The 21,507-nt window shown below is 40.6% G+C and overlaps 1 protein-coding gene and 1 long non-coding RNA gene across 10 annotated transcripts in view; both read left to right on the top strand.

The window, feature by feature from the left end:
- The window catches only part of LOC134737146 (uncharacterized), a 36,570-nt gene extending 16,258 nt beyond the window's left edge, over positions 1-20,312 (top strand). Inside the window, exon 2 of the long non-coding RNA XR_010121782.1 lies at positions 7,499-20,312. This is a non-coding gene — a long non-coding RNA (uncharacterized lncRNA). The remainder of the gene's footprint in view (positions 1-7,498) is intronic.
- Positions 1-21,507, top strand: part of ASAP1 (ArfGAP with SH3 domain, ankyrin repeat and PH domain 1) — a 395,575-nt gene that overhangs the window by 103,137 nt on the left and 270,931 nt on the right. The window lies entirely within an intron of this gene.

The raw sequence follows: 21,507 nt of genomic DNA, 5'->3' as shown, positions 1-21,507 counted from the left end.
CTTCACTGGGCTGGGCAGTCAAGTTGAAGACACGGAATTATTTAATCTTTGCACCAGCCTCATCAGGTGATGCTCTGGTTCCCATTTTATAGATTGTGGAAACAGAGACTTAAGAGGTGCCAAGCTCTAGACACATATTTTATCCTTTGATCCTCATAAGAAATCTGTAATGTTAGTAATATTTTAATTTTCAGGTAAGGGTCCCGAGGCTTGGCAGTCAGCAGTTTCCTGTCCCAGGTTTTACTGCTGAAGGGAAAGAACCGAGGTTTATACTAAGATCTGTCTGACCCTCAAGTCTCCAAGTCTCTGCCATTAACTGCTCTGCTTGCAGTTCTTACCCAAGATCCCACAACTGATGCTTGGTTAAGTCAACTCAAGCACTTAGACACTGTGGGTGCTTCATGGGGCTTACCGAAAACAAAGTGAGTCACGGATAGGAGTTTGACATTGTAACACTTGAGCCAGACATCCATTTTTGGGAACAGGGTGGCCTTCCTGGCGCCCTGCACCCATCCAGGCATGCTGTGGGTGGTAGGTGTGTTTCACTCTGGAGCAGTCAGTTGGAAGTTTTGTGTCGACTTTACTTTCTGCTGTAATGCATCTTGTCACTAGACTTAGTGACTTAATTTGATCTGTAAGCACCCCCACAGCCGTGTGGCGTTACTGTATCACATTTAATGTCGGTTAAAAAAAACTCTAGAAAACCACCCCTCCACCACTGCCCCCCAGCGACAAAAAAAAAAAAAAAAAACCTAGTATTTTATTCCCTTGACGACTTTGGAAAGCTTTTGTCATTCATCGCAATGATTGGTCAGCCTTAAGAAGCATGCAGGAGCCATCATAATAGTCACAAGGTATTAAGCTTCCTCTTTGGAGCCTAGTAGTGTGCTAAGTTCTTTATATAAATTTTATCCTTAAAATAGCTTTGCAGAGAGTTTCTCCGTTTTACAGGAAGTGAATGAATGCTTAGAGAAGATCAATAAATGCCCAAATTGCACAACTGTTATATGGTGGAGCTAAGTTTCAAACCAAGTTTCTTAACTCTTCCATGTCACACTGCTTTCTTAGACATTATAGCCTTTTTAAAAAGGAGATGTGGAATGAACATTTTTAAATTCAAAGTTTAAATATACACACACATTTTATGCATTGGGTACAAGAGTATAAATGCCATCAGTACTAACTAATCAGATATTTAGTATCTGCTTCTGCCCTTTCTCCTAGAAAGGTGATAGTATGAAGGGAGATAGAGTGATTTGTTCCACACCCAGCATAAATTATTGCCCAGGGTGAGTTAATTTGTGTTTATTTCTGAAGTGGCAGTGGTTGCTTCCTGAGGGTCTAACCTTGTTTGACTCTTGTAGGCTGAATTTTTGAAGGCCTTCTGCAGAGCCCTGTCTTCTTCCTCTCAGAGACAACCCAGGTGTTTTTCATTCCCTAGTAAGTTCCCCTTTGCCTTGTAGACACCTTTTTCACACAGTTGTGTGGGATCCTTGGTAAACAGTGACTTATTTGGGGTTATTTCTCCAGTCAGTCCTTTCAGCCTTTTCTTCATGTAGAACCCACTGTGCTGAAATGTTGGTTTTAAGCCTACTGCATTATTGTTTTGAGGACAGGACTGATTTATTCATCTGTTTATCTCCAAAGCCTGCGACCCAGTAGAATGAAACCCATTTGAATGAACAAATGTACACACACGGAAGCCTTGAAGAATTTAGGCAAGGTGAGCCTGGCTGTGTGTATGGTAGAATGGAGGATAAGGAGAGTCCAGAAGAAGTACTGTCTGTAGGACTGACCAAGAGGGGAAGGGGAGGAATTTCAGGACTTGGAAGATTTCAAGGGAAATAGTGTAATCTTAGAGTTTTAGAGCCAGAAGGAGCCTTAGAAATCATGGAGGTCGACCATCTCATTTTCCACATCATTGAGATTTCTCATCAGTCCTGAGTTTATAGCCACTGCCAACTGACCTTCAGGGCACAGAACCAGACATACCTCTTTAAGTTAGTGCTTTTATTGGTTAAAACACTTCCTGATCATAGCATTGTGTTTTATGTTTTAAGTAATTGTTTTTTTGTGTTTGAGCCCTAAGATGATTTTGTCAGGAAGGAAGCTATTTTTAAACATCTACAAACCAAGCAGATAGAGCACTGGCTTCAAGTGGAGGAGACTTACCCCATGTTGAATCTTGTCATAGCTCCTTCCTCTTGCTGACTTCCGACTCTACTTGCTATTAATATATTCCCCTTCCTGACCGCATTGATGTATTCAAGGATACTTGTAAATTTGCTGATTCTTACAATTTTCTCTCCATAAAGTCCTAAATTGTTTGTTCACCTCTTCCACAGCATGGTCTTTAAACAGGTGTGAAAGTTTCCAGCGTCTTAAATTTGTTCTTACAAAGAATTTTTGTTTGCGTTATTTTACCTTGAGGTGTTGGTGAAGAACGATAGCCCAGATAAGTCACCTTGCTTAAAACCTGAGAGAGGGTGGGTGGCTACTGGTTAAGTGTTGAGTCCAGGTGAGATGACTCGTGTCTATGGCTTTTGCCATGACAAAGACCTTTTAAAGTCTCCAACGAAGAGTCGCTTTATCTGTGTTTAAGTTTCCTTAGGATTCCTTGAGCTTGAGCGTTCATTTCCCGCTCTCTCCTCAGGTGCTGTCTTCCTGACTGCTCCACTTCTTAGGTGGGGAATAAGCTGCTCATTAGTGCCTAGGTGCTTTTGTTATTCTGCCCCCATCTTGTGATTTTGATTGTCTGCCCAGCAGCCCAATTCTGGACCAACCACTGTGCAGAAAGAGCCCAGCAACTGCTGCTGTGGGGGAAATGCTGAGGAAACAGTCCTCAGAAGGATTGTGATCCACTGAAGCAACAAGGCAGCCAGAGCAGCAGTAGGAAGTCAGAATTTCTGCTGGCTCTCTGTGTGGAGCATTGGTGTGGCAGGGGAGATGGGATTGTCCTCAGCATTCAGCTGAGGAAACCAGGCCCACAGATGTCATGTAGTTAGAAGGTGATGGAACCGGAGCCACTGTTAGCCCAGTGTGTACATTTTCCAGCACACCCCATTGCCTGCTGTTAATAAAAGAAATGGAAAAAATTCCACACAGATGCATGACTAGCTAGAGTCATTAAAGATACTGCAGAGTGTTTGCTGGGATGACTGTGGGCAGTAAAGCTATTGGGGAGTAGTCAGGATAATGTTCTTTTCTTGGAAGGAGAGTCCTGTCTTTATTTACCTGACACGTATCTTCTGTTGTTGCTGGCTATTCTTTGTTGAATACTTCCCCTATGCAAAATACTTTAATTGTAGCAGCTAATTTTTATTGAGTATTTGCTGTATGTCAGGTAGTTAACTATATCCACTGATGTAAACCTCACGACCACCATTTAGGTAGGTACTGTTAAGCCTGCTGCTGCCACTTAACTGTGACATTTTGGGCAAGTTACTTTACTTCTCTGTTCCTTAGGCATCTGCTCCCAGTATCACCTATAAACATATACCTTTTTCTGAACTGTAGTATTTATATTGTACTATTGCATGGGTCTGTTGTGAGGGTGAACGAATGCATGTAAAGCATCACAGGCTCCTTAGGTCGTCTTATCCCCCAGTGCCCAAATATGTGATCTAGGGCAAGCCACTTCACCCCTCTGAGCCTGTTCTTCCTCTGTAAAATGAGTGTAATATGTATTTCAACGATTATTGTGAAGCAAAAATGAAGTAATGGATTAGGCATCTTACACTCCACATTGGTATGTAGTAAATGCTCAATAGAAATGGTTGCTGTAATTGCCATCCCCATGGGGAACTGGCTGTCACTATTTTATATGTAGGTTCGATTTTAGGATCAAGGGAGTTTGCTACCAAGTCTGGCCATTGCCTATTCTCTGTTCTGACTTAAGAGAATGTTTTGGTGGATGGGTGAGATTTCAAGTTGAGAGGAGAGGAAAGTAAAAGACTTACAAAAATGGAAGGAAACGCATGAAAACAGATGTATTACAGAAGGTCTTTGAGAAGTTGTGGATGAGGTTTGGCTAGCCTTTAGTATTTCAATTTTCATGGGATGGAGAGAAACCTCTTCATTCACCCCTATCTATACATAACCAACTTTTATTTCCTGATAGGATTATGTAACAATGTTTTTTCTGTTAATTTTCATGGACATGTTAGGATTTGATTATTTGGAGAGGACTAGCATGCTTAATTAGCATTCAGAATTTACAGTTTATAACAGGGCTCTCTTTGCAGTGTATTCATTTTTGTTACACTGGAGACTTCTAAAAAAGCAAAAAGTTGCCTTGATTATCAATGAGGAATCAAATGCAGGTGGTTGGTGGTACAGGAAATCAACCCAATTACTGATTAATATGGGTGATAGAGTGATTTTCCTGTGATCTTATTTGAAGCATGCACCACTCAATTGGAGTTAAGATGATAGTTACAAGTAAGCAGATCCTAAATCAAACTTAAATGTAATTTAACATGGAAAACATGAACATCTTTTAAAATATTCTTGAATTAATCTCACCCTTTTACCAACCTGTGCCATTATTTTCTTGCTGTTGATGCCCAAGCCTTTCCTTATTTCCTCATACAAACTCTGGTGTGAGTCCTGACTGGGTTAGATTCTCCCTGTTGTAAAGATATGTAAAGTATGGTCTGGGGTTCCCTGTGGGGAGTCCCAGGATCCTTCCAGAGGTTCTGAGAGATCAAAACTATTTTCATACTAAGGTCAAGACATTTTTGCCCTTTTCTCTCTTATTCTTTCATAAATTTATAGTTTATGAGACTGGAGCTGTTTGGGAGAAGTAGTTTCTTGAAATGTTCTCTGGTGGTTTCATTTGGAGTTTAATATCTTTTTAGCTTTTCTGCTAGGTCTGACATCTGGCTTACCATCTTTTAGAGACAATGCAAATAGGTACTTTTTTGTCACTGTTTGGTGACTTATGTCAAAATGAAGACTGTTGAAAAGTATTTTCCCCCCTGGTTGGCTTTACCATGCTCCTGTCAGATTATAAGAGTATGGCACCTTTTCTGAATCTCTTTGATGCATCACATGATAGATGCCGACACCATTCATCCTGCCCTAGTCTTTATTTCTTTTACCCATGTAAAGGGCCTAATACCAAAACTGGTACATAGTAGACATTCATCACATATTAGTTCCTTTGGTTTATTGCCTCGTCTTTATCCAGCTTGCTTTGAATGTGTTTCTCAAACTTTAATGTGCATACAAATCACCTGGAGAGCTTATTATATGCTGATTCTAATTTGGTAGGTTTGGGGTAGGACCCAATAATCTGCATTTCTTTTCAATTCTCAAGTGATGCCACTGCTGCTGTTTCACTGACCACACTAGGAATAGCAAGGATGATTGATGTACGTATAACCTTAAACATGCTCCTGCACACATGCCCTTTTGTAACTTTGCCTTCTCCCCTACTGTGATTATTAAGTTCGAAGCAGGAATCATTGATCACTGATTTATTCAGTAAACATTTATCTTGGGTGATATGATTGTTTTCACAGGGCTGTTTCTGAAACTTTGTTTTGCATTATCTTAATCCCAGGTGTCTATCTCTGGTGGGCTGATGAGACAGAGTTTGGAGTTGAGTAGTCTTCATTGCATGTAGCCTGGTCTTATTCTGAGGCTCTCTTTTCCTGTCTCACTTGGAAATTTCATTTCCCAGTAATCATACTTCATAACCATTAAGTTGCTTGGAGTTCACACTTTTCTTTTAGTGTCCTGAAACTTATTACTGTCATTTGACTGACTCAGCAGTACTGTAAAAGAAGTAAGTTTCCATAACATTTTTATTAACCTCTTGTTTAGATTCAAGCCTACAGAGGAGCTACTCCTGTTGTGTTCACAGGATTTTCTCCTGAGCTACATTTTCTTAACCTCAGACTATCACTCCCTGACCAAAGAGCTCAGTCGTCCTTAGTGGGGTGATGTCGGGGACACAGCCTCAGCAGGGCTGCTGTACTCTTGATCGGCTGTTGAAAGGGAAAGTCAGGCCCAGAATCTGCCTCCCAACTCTTTTTTTCCATCTCTTTTTCCAATAGGGTGGTTGTATGCTCTTTAGGCACTGTTGATTTCTGGCTTTGAATCATGATCTCTTCATATTTCACTATGCATGAATGCATGAATAATAGGACAATTTCATGCATTCACTTTGCTATTTCTGAGTAGAAGTTAGTGTGACCAGCCAAGGTTGAATCTGATGGACCTGCGTCTGAATCCTGACTTTGTTGCTCACTATTTGTCAGTTTACTACACCTCTCTGTGGGTCAGTTTCTCCAAGCCTTGGTTTCTTCTCTGTAAAATAGGGGTCATAAAGTGACCTTATTGAATGACAGTGAGGATTAAATGAAGTAGTCTATTTAAATGCTTGGCTGGGGGTCTGTTGCATGATCGGCATCCAATTAATGGTCATCCTCATGGTGATAAAGATGATCAGTGTCATCAAATGAAAATGAAAGGGAATACAGCCTGAGATAATAGTCTGGGGAAGATAGTGCTTGTGGTAGGGAAGGAAGTAATAGGCAAAAAGTATGCTTTAGCTCTCTGGATCCCAGTCTGAACTCTTAGGGGAGGAGTGAATAAATCAGTGATCCTTAATCTGTCTCATACCCAGTGACAGAGCAGTGTGGCCAGAGAGAATTTGGGGAAGAAGAACAGGAACCACAGGAACGCAATGAAGACAAGAAGGGATGCTTGATATTCTGGAAGGAGGGTTGGAGGTCTGATACATATTTGGATAATCTAAAGGGAGGGTTTATTTATGACAAAGGTACTTTGTTAGTGGGATGATGGTTTTTAGTCACATTGCTGTTTTGTATTATTAAATGGAGAGCTGTTGGTATTTGAGAGAGATGCTCAATTTTTCCAGAGTCTGAAAAGAGATTTTTGTTGATGTTGTAGTATAAAAAGTACTCTGTGACATGGCACATGGCTGCCAAAAGTGTGAAAGAAACAGGAAATCACTACACACTTGAAATATAATAGATCTTTTTATTCATCTTGTGTTTTTTTTCCTCTGAATTGTTAAATAAAAGTTTATTCTGTTACATGCTACAGCTAGAAGCAAGCTTTAAGCTATCAGAATGGTTGTGAAGAACTGTAGAATAATATGAAGATAACTGTGTTTGTTTCATGGCATAAAGTTCTTTTCAAATTTGGTTACTCATCCTGTGGTTTAAATGTTAAAAAGAGACCATATATATTGTCTCTGAACTCTAGCTGAATCTACGTGAAACACAAGTAGAACTTTTGGGAGGCTGTGAAGTTTTTAGAAGACTTTAATAGAAATGAATGAAGAGCTGGTGTTTTGTAATAATATTTCATCATGTGCTTTTCTTTATCCATTACCCAAGGAACATATTTGATGTGCTTGATATTTTTGTTGTTGTTGTTACCTGAAAATCAAAGAGTACCTCTTTATATGTGTGCCTCAGCAACTTCTTGTGGTTTATAGGATAATGTCCACTCTCCTTAACAGCTGCACCTAGAGTCCTCTGCCTTCTTCTGCTGCCGGAAGGAGCAGAAGCAAACTGGAAGCCTCTTGCATTTTCACGTCTCCTTGCCTCCTCCTGTACCAGATGAACATCTACTCATCTTTCTGGACTGAGCTCAGATGTCACCTTCTGAAGAGACCCTTCCTAACTACTGCTTTTCCCTCTTCCCCAGTCCCCATTAGAAGTTGGCAGCCCAGTCCTTGCAGCTCCAGCTGCTCTGTGCACACTGTGGCCCAACACCCGTGAGTCTTCACGGGGTTCCCTGATGACTAAGAGTCTCTTCTGTAATCTCAGCTTCTGTGGGATAGGCATGGTGTTCCATTCTGCATGCTGTTCGTCACATAATAGGCCCTCCAGAAATACTGCTGAATGAATAAATGCATCTAATAGTCTGATAATTTTATCTGTATGATTGGTGAAAATATTAATCTTCTGGTGTTGTGACTTGTATATGAACCTTTCTGTTTCATGATGGCAATATGCCCTGCCATACTTTAAAAAAATTATTATAGCCATGCCGTTTGTTTTTTGTTTTGTTTTTGAGACGGAGTTTCACTCTGGTTGGCCAGGCTGGAGTGCAATGGCACAATCTTGGCTCACCACAACCTCCGCCTCCTAGGTTCAAGCTATTCTCCAGCCTCAGCCTCCCAAGTAGCTGGGATTACAGGCGTGTGCCACCATGCCTGGCTAATTTTTTTTGTATTTTTAGTAGAGACAGGGTTTCACCATGTTGGTCAGGCCGGTTCCGAACTCCTGACCTCAGGTGATCCACCCACCTCGGCCTCCCAAAGTGCTGGGATGACAGGCGTGAGCCACCGTGCCCAGCCAGCCATGCCTTTTTACTGTAGAAATAAAGATGAAAAATCTCAATCCCATTAACTAAAGATGATTAGAGTTAAAACATTTTGGTGTATAATTCTTTATAAAATAACCTTTTAAATCCAACTGATTTGGAGTAGCGTTGGGGGTGCTTAGGAAATAAGGAGTAGATAATAAGATAGTATGGAGTAGATACATAATTGTAATTCCCCCTCGAGTTTTGAGAGCTACTTACCCAAAATAGAGCATGACACGGTTTCGCCTCCAAACAGAATTTCCGTATGAAAGATTGAACCGCTTTGTGCTTGAATCACTGTGAATGTTGTTGCTGCTAGTTCTTTCTGTGATGTGAATAGAATTTTGTTAGATAAGTTGTCAGTGTATTATTTTCCCTTTAAAAAAAAAAACTTCTTTTTTAGCTGTTACAGATTTCTTAGATTTTTATATAGAAATATTTTCTAAAATGTTTTTTACAAAAATAAAATGAAAATTGTGCCTGTTGTGCTGCATGTGCTTTCAAGTTAGAATCAGTCATTGACATATTAATGGCTTCTTCCAGGTTGGAAAATTACTAAAGATTATTCTTTTACTTGAAGGAAGTGATAAGAGAAGTAGAAAGAAAATCAGGCTGAGATTAACTAAGGATGCAGGCTTTTTATTCTACTTTCAGCCATTTAGAAGGGGGAAACAATCCAGAGTTTTTAATAAGAAAACGAAAAGTTGTTTTGCATTCTGGAATATTTCCAAAAGCATTGCTATTGATGTTGAATTCCACTTTGGGTTTGGAGATTAGGAAATTTTTGTAAGTGTTGAAGTAAAATTAGTTGTTCTTTGTATTATTTTTTATTTGACAGTGTACAAATAATGAAACTGTAAACTAAAGTACAATGACATAATCACAGAAATGATCATAAAAATGGTTATTTAACTTGAAGTGGGATTGAATATTCAAAAAAGTGCAGGTGGTATGGATGGGCTTCTGGGTGAAATTAGGTTTTCTCTTTCAGCAGGAAAAAAGACAGAGTTTTCATTATACTCCTTGCCATTGGTGATAGGGTGTAGACCTGTAATGATAACAAGCACTCAACATCTTCATTGAAAAGCACCAGCAAGATGCAGAGCAGAAGCTGTAAACTTCACAAGTGCCATCAAATCAGACTGTTTCTTCAAGGTTGAATGGAAAATTTCAGATGTTGGTCATGAAATGTTTACTGTGTGACCCAAAACCAAGTTAGCAGGCCTCCAAGAGAGGTGCTTGCTCTTGGATTTGAAATAGTAGCCATAGTAATAACTTCTCTGTGTAAGCCCTGTAATTTTGTGTATTCCATCATTCTCTCTGGATTTAGTGGTTCTGAGAAAGCAAACTTAGACCTTGGGCCAAGACTTCACACAGAAATATTTGGGGATCCTCTCTATGGTTCTCCGGGTTTGGGCCTCAGTTTCCCCATTTTTCAGCTTTTGTGGATTCTGATTATTCTCCCCACTTGATGTGCATTGTGTGTTTGCATGTGTGTGTGTATGTGTTTCTAGATATGTCTGTGAATTTTGGGGTGTATTTTTTAAATGCTTTGCTTGTATTTTTAATGTTGCTAATAAAATACTAGCTACATGATTTTGAGGGCTTGGCACCTCTTGACTAGGTAACAGTACTGTGCCAAACTCTTTACATGTTTATCTTTTTCTCATAATAACCTGATGTGGGTGGACGTCCTATTTTTTACAAATGAGAAAACTGAGGCTCTAAAATTAAGTAACTTCCTCCACTAATAAGGAAGGCAGGAAGTAAGGCTGGATTTCATGCCTGCCAGATTCCATAGTCTGTGGACTAAGCAACTGTGTGACTTGCTTTACTTAACATTCTGGGCCCGTTTTCTTCAGCCGATGCCCAGGGAAGTGAAGTAAACTGACCAAGTTGACACAGTTAGTAAGGAATGCTCAGAGCCAGTGTTCCTTTCTGTCTCCAGACTGCTTCCATGGAATTCTTGCTCTGGGCTTGGCAGTTCCATTGTGGTTCAGAAGGATGGATCTAAGAGCAAGATGACATTGTGATGTCAACTAACCTTCCAGAGAGTGGTCCAAGGTGTAATAGGGCCCTCCTCGCTCTTTCCCCTCGAAATAGCCATGCCCCCTTTCCTTAACTTTGGAGCCCACAACACTTAAGATTAGCTGACATTTAATATGTGTGCCTGCTAGATTCCAGGCTCTTTTTATATCCTATCTATTCTTTATGTCCAACTGCTTGGGAAGTAATCTTATTCCCTTTTTGCAGCTGGGGCAACTGAGCTTTGGAAAGGCTGGTCTGGCCAATGGACAGCTAAGGTCTTTCTGATGCCAAAGCCCATTTTTGGTACACCATATCATCTGCTTCTGAGAAAAAAAGTCTAGAAGTGGAAGGAGGTTTGTTTGTACTTTCAGGAATATCCCAGAGAATCGTAGAATTGGGTTCAGTATATTCTTCATGGCTTCACATAAAATTTTCAGTTTGGGGCATTTTTATAGGTTTAAGAATGATTATATGTAAAAACAGGCAAAATTTCCAGAAGGCAACAAAAAATAAATGATAGAACCCTGTCTTCTGTCCCTTTCCCCATAGAGATACCTACACACATTTAAACTGGGAAGGGAAACAATGATCCATCGTAAAGCTTACCCATAAGACAAATTGCCTTTGGCAATACAAACCTTAAATGCTCATGAAGGCCTCACATGAGTTAAGTACAGTTTAACATGATTCTGCCATTTGAACACCTACTATGTGCCTGGTTTTTGGTAGATGACTGAGGGAAGGGTAACAGAATGAATTAGACCTGCTTTCTGTCCCAAAGATGTTCACAGGTGAATGGGGTGGTGGTTGTGGGGTGCCAGGTTAGCTGCAATATAGCATAGACCGGTCAGAGCTGTGATAATTCAGATTGCTCTGAGAGCACACATGAGGTCACGACTGGTTCCAACTGGAGAACTCTTACAAGGTCCTTTCAGACCTAGACCCGAGGGATAGATGGGTAGAACATTCCAGGCAGAGGACACCTTTTGAGCAAAGACCTAGGGTGAGAAAATGCAAAGTGGAATGGAGACTCTCATTAGATGGGTAGTACTGTTTCATGCTTATTCAGTTTGGTTTGATGAAGCAATCTCTCTCTCTCACTGTCTTTGTGGGTGTGTGTACAGTACACGTGTGTCTTTCTCTGTTAAATGCCATTTATGTTTTGTTGGGGACGTGTGTGGGAGTGATTCATTTCCAGCTGGGTCCAGCTGTAATGAAAATATCCTGTTTGACAAATTCAGGAATTAAACTACAACCATCTCTCCCTGAAAGCTATGACACTAGCTGTAACATCAAACATCCCTTCCTTTGTGGGGCAGGACAGGAGGGAAATGGTGATTCAGGGCTGCTGGATGTGTTGACTAGAAAATTATTTGAGTAAATAAGACTGTGTTGCTCCAGTTAATTAATAAACATGGCTTCTCACTGAGCCATGTGGTTTTCCTCCAAGGAGAACTTAGAATGGTGCCATCTGAGGCTGCCCTAGTAGAGAAGTGCAACACGTCATAAGTGGTCAAAACATTTTTTTTTTTTGAAATGGAGTCTCGCTGTCGCCCAGGCTGGAGTGCAGTGGCGCTATCTCGGCTCACTGCAGGCTCTGCCCCCTGGGGTTCACGCCATTTTCCTGCCTCAGCCTCCGGAGTAGCTGGGACTACAGGCGCCTGCCACCTCACCCGGCTAATTTTTTGTATTTTTAGTAGAGACGGGGTTTCACCATGTTAGCCAGGATGGTCTCGATCTCCTGACCTTGTGATCCGCCCGCCTCGGCCTCCCAAAGTGCTGGGATTACAGGCATGAGCCACCGCGCCCGGCCAAAACATTTTTATTGGAAGTAATGCATCTGTGTGATTTTCTATTTAGTCCCTATTTCAGAGCTCTTTTTTTTTTTCTTAAAATGTAAAATACTCTCAACCTTAGCTTGAGAATACCTGAAGTTTTTAGTTGGACATTTATTATGAGCCAGTAACATATGTGCACAGGAGATCTGGAGGAGAGCAGTATCACTTGTGGAACTTTGAGCGAGTTGTATAGCCACCCACCCATGCCACTTTCTACATCTGTAGAACTGTAGATTTGGACCAGCTGACCTCCAAGATCCTCTTAATAGCTCTTGGGAAATGGAATGAATAAATCCAAGATCCTGGATCCGTGCTCTACCCTTTGGTAATACTTAGAATGTAGCAACTATGCAAGTTCTCACAGTCTTAAATGAAAAGAGCCAAGCCAAAGCTGAAGCTTCGTTGTATCGTCATCAAGGGAGGTTCCCACCCCATGTCTTTTCCACAACTGGATGCCATGTTTTGAGAGGAGCAACAGAGACCAGGATGGAAACAGAACTGGAAAACTTGTTTAGTTGAGTGGCGTAGTGAACTGCTGTGTCACTCAGAGATGAGGCAGCAGCAGGGGTTGAGGGCCAAGGCTGGATTTTGAACAGTTGGAGGGTTCTCATACCCCAAGTGTTAAATCCAGTGTGAGGAAGAGCCACCCACCATCTGGTCAGGAGCAAAATGAAGTGCCTCTGAGGAACAAAGGCTTCAGTGGAACCATTCCAGCAGGTATCATATTCTGACCATTAGAAATTTGATTAAGGGAAGTGTTACCCTATATTTCCTGCTAGTCTAGGAGGTCTGACCTTTAACAACCATAAAAATATATACTGAGGCCAGATGTGATGGCCCATGTCTGTAATCCCAACACTTTGGGAGGCTGAGGTAGGAGGCTTGCTTGAGGCCAGAAGTTTGAGACCAACCTGAGCAACATAGGGAGACCACCATCTCTACAAAAAATAAAAAAATAAAAATTAGTTGAGCATGGTGGCATGTGCCTGTAGTCCTAGCCACTCGGGAGGCTGTGAGGTGGGAGGATTGCTTGAGCCCAGGAGTTCAAGGCTGCAGTGAGCTATGATCACACCACTGTACTCCAGTGCACTCCAACCTGTGCGACAGAGGAGACCTTGTCTCTAAAGAAAAAAAAAATAAACTAAGCCATAACTAATTAATTGGGTTTTTACAGCTTTTTGTCTTAAAACTGCCCACATCTCTCATGGAAATAATATGGTGCAGTATTGTATGGCCAAGGTGTTGTGTTTGTGTGGAGGGCCTACCACAGGGGGCAGATGATCAGAACTTACTTCTACTCAGCAAAATTTAAATACTTTATTTTTCCTCCCTCATCCTGAAATTAATACAGGTTTATTGTAACAAAAGTAGTATAAAGGTTGTCACCTACACCTTCACTGCTTTTAAGACTATTGACTACTGTATTATATGTCACAGTGGTTAAGAGCATAGTCTTTGGTCTCTTGGCCCTGGTTTTGAAACTCTTGTGGCACTACATACTAATTATATGAACTTGCTCAAGCCTCTTTTTTTTGTCCACCAGTCGTGGTCATTTCCTCATTTAGTACCAGTTTCACAGAATTGTTATGATGATAGGGGAGAAATGCATGTAGAATACTTACCACAGTGGCCACCAGAGTTCAAGTGCTCAGTAAATGTTAGACAGCTGCAGTAGTGGTGCTAGAAGTAGAAGATAATAAAACTCATTGTGTATTTTTTTTTTTTTTGCAAAAGTGGGATCCTGTTAAATCACCTGTCTTAAAAACTGCCATTTCCTTTTATATTGAGCATTTCTCCATGTCATTAGTCTCCCAAACCATCATTTAAAAAATAGCTTTATTGGTGCTTAATTCACATAACATACTTCATCCATTTGAAGTATACAGTGCAGTGGTTTTTAACTATATTCAGAGTTACACAGTAAATTTTAGAACATTTTTATCATGCAAAAGGAAGTCCTGTACCTGTCAGAGTCACTCCTCATTTTCCTCCAAATCCTTTACTAATCTACTTTCTGTTTCTGTGGATTTGCTTATTCTGGACATTTCCAAGCCATACTTTTTAATGGCTGCACAATATTCTGTTATGTGGATATACCTTGCTTTAGCAGCTGTTCCACTGCTATTGGAAATTTAATTTATTTTCATGATTATAGGAAATATTTATATTAATCTTCTTTACCCATCTCAGTAGAGTCACCTGAGAGTCTTAATGAAGATTCTTCCATGTTACTTAAGAAGTAACATAAAATCTTCACCTGTGGTCTTACATGCCTGCGCTGTGAGATGTTCCTGAAGAGCTTCAGGCTCCTGGAGCTGCTATCACACCATAACAAGGTCCCTAACACTGGAGCCAAAGCTCTGGTAATACCCTACACTGAGGTCCAGTTGGAGCTGTTCAGGGAATAACAGTAGCAGCTTGCCCAACAATTTTGGTACAACAGTTCGGTGGTAGAGGATGAGTGACTTATTTGAGCAGAGCCATTGGAAGACAGACAGGGCCATAGTATCACCAGCTGTTCACGTAGTGCCGCAAGACTCAAATCCGAAGACAACTCTTAGAGGAACTGGAGTGCAGGGAGAATTATTCATTACATCTGCTCAGAAAGAAAGAGTGCCCTACCAACACCTTGTTTGCAAATTGAAATTCCTTTGCTCTTGGCATGTGATCATCCTGCCAACTCCGTGAAAGCTCCCTTAGCTACTCAAATGCTGCCTCCTGGGGGCATTCATCCAGTTATTCATATCTAAATCATGGTGCTCTGATGTGGATTGACCTGGGGAGGGGAAGGAATAGCCACAGTGGGTCTGGTGTGCCAGAATCTGAAAGGCTAAATTAAGATGACTTGTGAAATAAAGGGATCCTGAAGAAATAGGCCACTGATTGTCTCTGAATATATTCTGTAAGGTCATTTTCAATTCTCAGGGCTGGGAAGCACAAGTGTGGAGAGAAGCATTAAGTTCATGCTTTGCTTTTAAATGTTGGGATTCTCATAGAAGAATCTGTTTCTGCTCATTTGCTGTCTGGCTATCTTAATGTGTTCAAGTGTAGAACACTTGAACATTTGCATTTATTTGTTGTTGCTGGTGTTTTCTCTACTCTTTGTTGGCCTCCAGATGGACACACTGTTAATTTTTTTTGACTAGCATGGAGCGAGCTGTTTAAGCTTTTTTCAGGGGAAATAAAAATGAAAGTTGTTGCAACAGACAGCATTAGGAGATATACCTAATGCTAAATGACGAGTTAATGGGTGCAGGAAATCAACATGGCACATGGATACATATGTAACAAACCTGCACATTGTGCACATGTACCCTAAAACCTAAAGTAAAATAAATAAATAAAGAAAGAAAGAAAGAAAGAAAGAAAGAAAGAAAGAAAGAAAGAAAGAAAGAAAGTTGTTGCAACAGGAGTTCAGCAGTGTTGCACCAACTACCATTCCAGCACATCCAGTCTGTTCATGGTGTGTATTGAAACTTGTATTTTATTTGGGGTGGAAATTGTTTGAGGCATTTCAACTTGTTTGTGCTTAAATTGGGGATCCTATTGCAGCACTGATGTTTTATAAAAGTAGTAGAAAAGTGTGGACCTTACATTGCAGGCAGGTGAATTCACAGGCTTTGCAAGTAGGTGCATGAGTACTGTAATCATGCTAGTAGACTTGTAAAAGCAAACTCATGTTCTTTTGTACGTGAGCATGCTGGGACTTCTCTCATTTGTCAGTCTCCAGCAGTAAGGATATGCACTGGGAAGTCAGCAGTGAGGCACTGCATTGAGAGTGAGGCATATCACATGCCGCCACCTCCTTAAAGCCTTCTCTGATTTCCAGCAACCCTCTACTACCTACAACTATAGATGGTGGTTAAGGACACATGCTGTGGTGTCAAAAAGACCTAGGTTCCTAAGCCAGCTCCGCTACGGCAGTTTACTTAAATTTTCTCCATTTTCTCATTTGTGAATTGGGGATAATGATAGTACTTAAAACATCATTGTGAAGACAGTAGAAAATTTCATGTAAGGTGCATAACTTACCACCGTTTCTGGCATATTTAGTACTTCCTAAAGCTTGTGATTACTGTTACTAATCACATGTTTTGTGGTCTCTTCTCGGAGCCTCAGTTTTGTCATCCGCAATATAAGAACAAAAACATCTATCTCAACAGCAGTTTATAAGAAGTAGGAGAGACAGTGCTGGAAAAGCATTTAGCCCTGCCCTAACTTAGTCACTTGGCATTTCAGCATGTGGTGGTTAATATAGTTATAACACTTCATTCTGTTCTATGTATGGTAACTAGTTGTTTACGTATTAGTGTCTCTCTAAACTGTAAATAGAGGCTATGCTTTCATCTTTGTATATCCCAAACGCCTTCCTCAACGCAATAGCTGATCGACAAATAGTCATTCAGACAGGTGTGTTTGAACTTTTAGATCACATAGTTTAAGAACAGGTGTCTCTTACTTTGCTTATAGAGTGAACAAAATATGATAAGTGCTACAGATGTCTTTTTCTTAACAAGGATACTTGTGTGGTTACCAAATTCACACGAGGTACACGAGGCAAGCATAGTGCAGCACTCGTCTTTTCTCACTGTGCACTGTTTGAAGTTGGCTCCAGTGCTAGAAATCTGTATTACCTGAGCAAATGTTTAGGAATTCTCTTTGCTTTTGAATACTTTGAAAGAAAGGAATTCTTTCTCCAATTTGTTCAGCCCTCCTCCCAGTTAAAAAGAAACTACCATATTTGACCCCAAGAAAGAGTTAAATGTGAACTCATCTGAGTTTTCAGAAAAGCAAAGGTTGAAAGCTCACACATTAATTATTATTGCTGCTATTCTCCCTCTTCTCTTCTGCCCCCCAGAATTTGTCAGTGGAATTTTGGTCCCTAAATGTATAGGAATGTTTGGGTTAGGGTAGGACACACCCCACCTCTGGAAGGGCCTGCAAGCAGGGCTGCCGGTGAGCAGCCAGGGTTCTGGGTTTTGGGGGTTCCTTGTTCTCAGTCACCTTTGCTTGGCTTTTGCAGAGCTCAGGGTTACCAGGCAGACTGTCTACAGCCTCTCCTGCTTCTTGCACCAGATGCTCATGCACTCTGCCACTAGCTGAGGATGCAAGGGTGTGCTTTTGCTTTTCAAAAGAGGTGCTGTAAAAAATGAGTGCATAGTTAGGATGTGGGCCATGTGAATGTTCATTACAAGAATCTTAAGTGTCTGGGTAAAACAGATGAAGTTGTAAGTACCACTGAAATTTCCTAGCCCTATTCATGTGTCCATGGACTTGGAGGCCTCACATTTTAATGGATTTTACGAATTATGCTTCCTAAATTGTTGCACAGTTATATTAGGATATAATTAATTGCCTTGAACACATCTGAGTCATCCACTGCATGTGTTGTCAGTTCTTGGTTATTTGATGTCCTTATTCTAAGTACTTCCCCAAGTCAGTTTGCCTCACTGTGCCTTAATTTCCTTTTCTGTAGAGCAAAGGGGTCAGACTTAGATCATCTTTAAACCTTTTAAAAAATTACTTCTTTGCAAGTGGATACTGCTCTCCAGTTGGTTAATAATATTCAACCTTTTCATCCCTACCTGCTTCCAAGACAGCCTTAGACAGTTTCGGCCATACTCCCAGACCTGCTGTTTCCTTACTCATGATGTTTACCTTCTCATTTCATTTTGTTAAAAGGGAAGTGAGCCTAACATTTCTGGAAGCTCAGTAAAGGTTAACAGCCAATCAGCCAAAGAAGTGGGGTTGAGTCATGATGCTTCTGGCAGGACCAGGGAGGCCCTGCCAGAACCATCCAGATCTTCCTGATTAGAAACTCACAGGTGCTTTACAGAAAGTTGGCTTCTACTGATTTGATGATTGATTCAGAGGGTTTGGGTTAGTTGGTATCTAACAGAGCTGGCAGGGAAGGAGAGGGGTGGCCCAATACATTTTGAGCCCCTGGAGGAATAGGGTGATAACTGAGGGAGTAGTATTGTTGGGAAGCCCTGGCAGCTCTGGGAGCCATGGGGCAAGAAAGGACAATTGCTCCTGCATCTGCATCTTTTTGTTTCTGGGTATTTATTTACAGATAAGTGTTTTTTTTAATGCCTGGTAATCTATTAGGCAGTAGGATACAAAGATGGCCTCAAGGATGTCTCTCAAGGCTAGAGGGTGGATGCTTATTGTTTATCAAACATCTGCTGAGTGCCTAGCATTGTGTTATGGGCCTTACATAATGTGCCTAATTTTAATATAGTATGATAAATACTTTGCAAGTGATGTCTGCAAAGGACTATGGGACCATAGAGGAGTGGAGGCTGCATTCTGGCAGGAAATGGGAATTAGGGGGAACAGACAGTAGAGGGAGGTAGGAGGAGTCAAAAACGGTTTTTCACATGAGATAGAGCTCTCAGCTCTTCTGCAGATGGCATTGGAAATGTGGTCACTTTCTTATCCAACATGACAAGGGACTGGCAGGTGGAAAACTGTGCCTTGAAATGACATTTGTCTGATAGAGCTAGGTCAGTTTAATGCTGCCTTTCCCTTGTCTGATAGTGTTGGTTACAGTTTTAAAGGCTTATTTGTTCTTTTCAGAAAAGTGGTTAAAGAAAGTATGTTCCATCTTGTTTCTTTACACTGGTGTTTAAAAACATCAAGAGTTTCTGTGCCTCCTTCTCACATCCCTAAATGAGTGTCCAGTCCGTAATGTTCAGGCTTGAATAGAACGGCGGAGCAGTCCATTTGCCTCAGCATTAGGAATATTGTCCTCCCCAGGCACATGGTGATGATCCAGAACAGAGTCTTAGTACTACCATGCCATCAACAGGAGCAGTTGCTTTTGTTTAGATACAACAGTTTCCTTCCATTTCTGTGCAGTAGTTGTCTGTAGTGACCGGAGCACTGTCTTCACTCCAGCAGATGCACTGATAATTTCATTGCATTGCCCATTCTGGTCTTTTTCTCATCCAGTTTGATTCCACAAATGCCTAGTGCTTCACGAAGCCTGGATAGAACTGGTCCTATGGGTGTTTTGTTAGCAAGTTCCATCCGACACATGGACTTCCTTCTCTTTCTCAAAGCCTTCTGTGTCTCCCTGGCCTGGAAATGATCTTTTCCCACTGCTCTACGTTGCAGGTCTTTGTATATCTCTCTTTGCTCTTACCACATTTTGCCCTTTGTTAGTTATACATATGTGCATCCTGTCTCTCCTACCAGGTTGTAAACTCACTTAGGTAAGGACTGTGTTCTATACATGCTTCACAATCCCTAGCATGAGGATTTGCCATAATAAGCACTAAATAAATATTTGTTGAATGGAACTGAATCCAGATAGCATTATATTGAACTGAGTCCTCATCATTAAGTACAAAGGAATTGTTAGAAGGTCAGTAATGTTTACTTTGCCTATCTGATTCCTAGTCCCCAGTTCTGTATTTAATTACTTAAGATATATGTGCCATCTGCAGCCTGACGGATTTGGCAGCCAGCAATTGAAATACAAGGTAAAGTGAGGCAGTTTGGGATAAGATCAATGTAATACCTCTCTGTAGGAGACAGTGGGGACTTAAGACACCTGATATCGGCAGATTGCAGTAACTCCGTAATTTATTTGCATCTAAGAGAAGGAATCATGTTTAGTTACAGCATTTTCATTTTTTTTTTTTTTACCACAGATGGCATAAAATTCATCTCCAGAGAGAGAGACTTCTAACTAAACCTGAGTATGAATTTTTATCTCTCAGTTTCTTATGCAATTTGTCACTGCATACCTACATAGCCTTCTTTTGGAAGTTGTTTTATTGACTTTTAAATTTTGCTTTTGTGTGTTTTACTTGCTGCTTCTCTTGTCTTCTCCCCAGCTGATTTTTCTTAATAAAAAATCTCTAGACATGAAGAACCGTGGCAGCACAGTAGCATCTTCATTACAACATTTATGATGTGCGTTCCCAGCTCAGCACTTTGCAATGCATATTTGCAAAGCAAGTTTAATTTGCTAGAAGTCAGATTGAGATTTAGCATCTTATCTTTTTACCATCTGTTACATGCCAGGTATAGTGCTGGACACTTGCACACTTATTATTTCGTTTTATCATAGAAAATTAAAAGAGAAAATTATATGATTATTAAGAGCCTTGAATCTCATACTAGGGGAATTGTATGTGATGGTGGGATGAGACAACTGATGTTTTTATGTGTTTTCCATAAAAACCTCTGGGTTTTACATGATGGTGGGATGAGATAACTGATGTTAAAAGACAAACATGGTGTATCTTTCTGGCATATTAGTTTTACTCAGAGATTTTGAGTGGGAGGAGTGGAAGAACTTAGACAATTTAAGTGACTAGTAATCATTTTATATTTAAACAACCATGGAAATACAAAGGAATGCAAACTATGCACAAGTGTTGGTGATAAAACAAAGTCTTTATTAGGATTATGTAGTTAGAGTAGTAAGTGCTTTAGGATGTACCCCCTGACTTCTAAGGGATACTTTGTGGAAAAGCTGAAGAGAGACTTCCATCTAGTAAGTACATCTCTCTGCTTTTTGTAAATGTAGAAATTGAGGTCCCAGAGTTCACATTCCTATTGATTGAGGAGGGGTTTTAACTCCCAACTCACTTATTGACCCTCACATGCCTGCTTCTCCTTGCCCTTTGGAATCTTTGGTGCTGAACCAGACCCTCATGTGTAAGCCCACATGGTCAAATGGAGCTGAATTTGAAATCAGTTGCACTTGCAGAGGTGGCAGAGTACCATAAATGAGGCTATAGAGTGGGTTGTAAATGCCAGGCCTGCCTGTTTGCAGTCACCTGTCTCTGTAGCCACTGGGGCTTATTCACTATAATCTATGCTTTTTTTTGGGCAGGAGATTGACAACCTTTTGGAAGATTTAATTAGCTGCTCTTCCAGGAAAGATGGCTTAATATGCCAAAGATTAAACTTATTGTGTCTTGGAATCACAAAATTTCAAAATTGAAAGGATCCTTAGGTTTTCTCAGCCAGCATTCTTGATTTATATATTTGGGATGAGATAAAACGGTTTTCTCAAATTTCTAGTTGTCTCTATTTGAAGTTAGATAGGTGGCTAGCCCGTTAGTTGTTTACTTGTTTTATTATTCCTGACGTCTTTAACGGAAGACTGGGCATGTTGCACTCTTTGGCAAAGTAAACTAGGGCAATGGTGTTGATGTCTACTGATCTGATCAGTGGTTTTGGATAGATAATTTTACTCTTTTCCACTGGTAAATTGTACTTTCAGAGTAGCCTGTTAGGAAGGATGAAAAGCTCTGAATTTTCTCCATTTTTT

The sequence above is a fragment of the Symphalangus syndactylus genome, chromosome 7 (assembly GCF_028878055.3).
Source record: "Symphalangus syndactylus isolate Jambi chromosome 7, NHGRI_mSymSyn1-v2.1_pri, whole genome shotgun sequence".
NCBI lineage: Eukaryota > Metazoa > Chordata > Mammalia > Primates > Hylobatidae > Symphalangus > Symphalangus syndactylus.
This window is presented reverse-complemented; position numbering and strand designations above follow the sequence as displayed.